The sequence below is a fragment of the Olea europaea genome, chromosome 11 (assembly GCF_002742605.1).
Source record: "Olea europaea var. sylvestris chromosome 11, O_europaea_v1, whole genome shotgun sequence".
In the NCBI taxonomy this organism is placed as follows: domain Eukaryota; kingdom Viridiplantae; phylum Streptophyta; class Magnoliopsida; order Lamiales; family Oleaceae; genus Olea; species Olea europaea.
In genome coordinates this window covers 32,795,054-32,798,992 of record NC_036247.1, presented here as the reverse complement: position 1 = coordinate 32,798,992, position 3,939 = coordinate 32,795,054, and positions in this window count along the sequence as shown.

The window sequence follows — 3,939 nt, the reverse complement described above, 5'->3', positions numbered from 1 at the left end:
AGTTTCCTCTATACGTAGAAATGAGCCACTTGAGGACGACTCACAAACAAACATTTCTTGTTTGGGTGGCTTATAAGTTTGCTTATAAGACACAGAGAAAAGTATGTACTTATAAGTTCACTGTACGTGTTCACAGTACGAGTGGCGTGTTTGGTTGGTGTAATGGATAGTACAAATCAGTATTATACCATCCAATATTACAGCAAACCAAAGATGCCTTAAATGTCAAGAAATCTACATATAGTTTTCTTGATTATAATAGATAGGTACCCCGAACAGCATGCTGTGGTAGCCTATAGCTTCAGAAAACTCTCTACTAGGCATCGCAGATCAAGAGTACATCATCACATAGGAAAAGTATCATAGAATTTGAAAAAAATTGACTCAGAGGCGCACAGTAGAATAATATCAAAGATTAAAATATCTAGCAAACGTTGATGCTAACTTCCAATTTTTTGATCAAACAAAAAGGAGGAGCTGTATCGCTTATAGGCAGGTTTTACAGTTGCAATTAATGGTCGAATAATTATTATCATTGGCACCCTGGCCAAAATATGGACCAGCACATGAGATTTATTCCGGATAAATTGTGAAAACACGTAGATCCCAAGATAAGGGTTCAAACGTCTATGACAAATTCTTATGTTGCTGATGTCTAATCGGCTTTTTTCAAGCTGAAAGGCTGGAGTAATCCAGCTCCGACAGCTGCACAGAATGCCAGACTGGTTGAAGTTGTAAGTATTATGTCCAGAGGCGAACGTCGACATTTTGCATTAGGGGATCACAATCAAATCTTTAAAAAATGATAATTTTTTTTATTACTTTATATGGGTTATAAACTGTTATACTACTTTTTCATCTTGATTATTTTTACATTTAAAAATTTTTTATATATAAAAAAAAAATTCAATCATTTTTAGGATTTTTTTATTATTGTTACTTTTTCCTTTCGATCAATTAATTTTTTTTAAAAGTAATCTAATAAATTTCCTAATAAATTTTTTGACGTTATTTGAAAAAAAAAATTAATTGATCGAGAGGAAAATGTAACAATAATAAAAAATATATATAAAATGATTGAATTTTTTATATATAAATTTTTTTCAGATAGAAAAATAATCAAGATGAAAAAATAATATAACAATTTATAACCTCTATGAAGTAATAAAAATTTTATTAAGAATTTTTACGTCTATAAAAAAAAAATTTGACGTCATACCACATATAAAATTTCTTAATAAATTAATGTAAATTATATTGAGAAATTTGTCGCGTAAAAATAATAAATATTAATAAAATAATTGATTTTTTTCAAAAAAAGACGAGTTATACGTCCATTTTTGGCATATATGTTTGACGTATGTTTAACTCTTTTCAATATTCATTTAGATCATTCCATATATTGAAGATTTATGGATATGACTAGCGTATAATCATCGAAATTTTTTTAAAGTTAACTTGTTATCGAAATTCTTAAAATATTAGTTTGAAACGGCCTAATTTGAATCCCCGTAACATTTGCTATAATTGGTCATTTTGCACAACATTAACGACGTGAAATATTAGTCCGTGAGTACTTCAAAATGATATTAAAAACGTAATATTTCAATTTCGTTTGATATTCCATAGTGAGCCCGAAAACTAAAATTAAAAAAAATAAAAACTTAAAAAAATTGGAGGGTCAAGTGACCCTAGGGGACCCTCCTTGGGTCCGTCCCTGATTATGCCTTAGGTCCAATCGAATTTGAACATTGTTTAATATATAGTTGATTCAATTTTATGTCAAATTTATTATTTAATTAATATTAAATTAAATTAAACAATAAAGTTCGTAGATTCAAATCTTAATAATTTGTTAATCACAAGAAGTTGTGATTATGAGATACAAATTACATATAGTTAGAATCATATTTTATGTTATCATTGGTATCAAGGTGGAGATTGCTTAGATTGTGATGCCAATTTCTGTCCAATGGTGAGACAATTATAATAATTGGGCTTGGACCATTCAAATGATTTGGTCCATTGCCCAATAATTCCAATGAGAGGCCCAAAATCAGGACTCACATAAGTGGAAGTCGCATTTTGGAAGTGAAGCTTCAGTTGCCGCTTTCGAGACCATAGATCATCATATGAAATCAAATTAGAAAATGAAAAGTAGAAGTTATTATCTAAGAAAAGGAGCTCAATGCATGAGTTTTGACCGTTGAATGTGGTTGACAATTAGGCTTGGATTAAAGTAAGTGGTTCGGTTTGGGCAGTTTTTTCAACTTAATCATTTTATGCAGTTTGAAATTTTTTCAAATCAAATCAAACCATTTTATTTTTCAAGCTGAACCATACCAAACCATACCATAATTTGCGGTTTGGTTTGATTTTAATTCGCGATTTACCTATCGACATTATAATAATATATTTAATATAAACTTAAACGATAACTAATAATGTTAAACGTTAAATTACATTTATATTTAACATAAAATTTATGAATAAATTATTTTCAAAGTTGGTTTTTAAAAGATATTAATAGAACAAATACACATTTCTTCATTTTATTTACTTTTTCTTGTTTGACATTCATATTGTCATATAGTGGTTGGTAAATATAAAATTACATTAGATTATTATAGTTTGGTTAAAACTCATTTTGTCTTGCTAGTGAGATGTTAAATAAGGATTGAACGAGATATATTTTAATGTACAAAGATTGATAAAGTTTCGACTTACTAGGAATTGAAAATTTTCATTCTCTAACTACTTTATGAAAGTAGAATGTAGTAAGTAGTACTAGTTAGGAAATTTAACATTTTCACACAATTAAGACGATACGTCCTTCGTTCCATCCAAACCACAAACAAGTTCATTAATCATTTAGGCACACAAATAGTTATTTTTTATCAAAATCACAATTCACAAGTGTATAATGAGTTAAAAAAATAAAAAACAATGAAAAAATGACTTGAATAAGAATCTAAGACTTACCAAAAGAAAAGGAAAAAAGATACAATTCAGGTAGAAATTAGTAGATTAACAAGCAAAGGCGACTGACGATTCATTCAACAGTAGCAAACAACCGTCAAATGTTAGGGAAATGAGAGTTTATGTTAAGGCTTTTGAAAATTTTGAACGTGATTTGTTGACGTAGTTTTGTTGAATTATGATTTTGATTGTTGAAATTTTTTTTTTTTTCATTTCATATAATTTTGGAATAATTTTAGTTTAGTTTAGATACCAGATGAGGACATTTGTTTTGAACTTATTAAATCATAAGTCAATAATGATAAAACTAATTTACTTTCTATAATTATTTCAATATGCTAGTTGTAATTTGTATAACTAAATTGATATTTTTTTTTTTCTAAAAAGTGAAAACTGTAAAATTTTTAAGTTATTAAAATTAATGTTTTAATTTTAAAAAAATTAAGACTGTTCGATTCGTTTTTGTGCAGTTTTTGAAAATTAAAACTTAAATCAAACCATTTTGAAACGGTTTGGTTCGGTTTGAGGGGGAAAAAAAATCATGGGGACCCAAACTAACGGTTTCAACTTAACGGTTTCGATTCGATTTGCGATTTTTTTTGTGCAGGCTTAAATTGAACGGTGGATGTGTGTACTATAAATAGGGTTTTACACTGTTGCCCTAGTTCATTTTACTCCGGTCTGATTTATGTGGTGCCTTCTAGAATTCTCTTTGTGCATTTGTTGGTTCCCTTTTCTTCTTCTCTCTCATCATCTTCAACTCTTGGTCGGATGATTTCTCTGGTTTTCCGAGTGAAAGTGAGTCTCTGTGACTCCCAAATGAGTGAGAATAGTGTTTGTGATTTTGTTGAATGCTTCTGATCCATAGAAGCAACGTTGACATCCACTTAGGGTTTGGGTCTTTGTGATTGCTTGTTTGTACAAAAGGGCACAATATTCTAAGCCGTGAATCGTTGAATC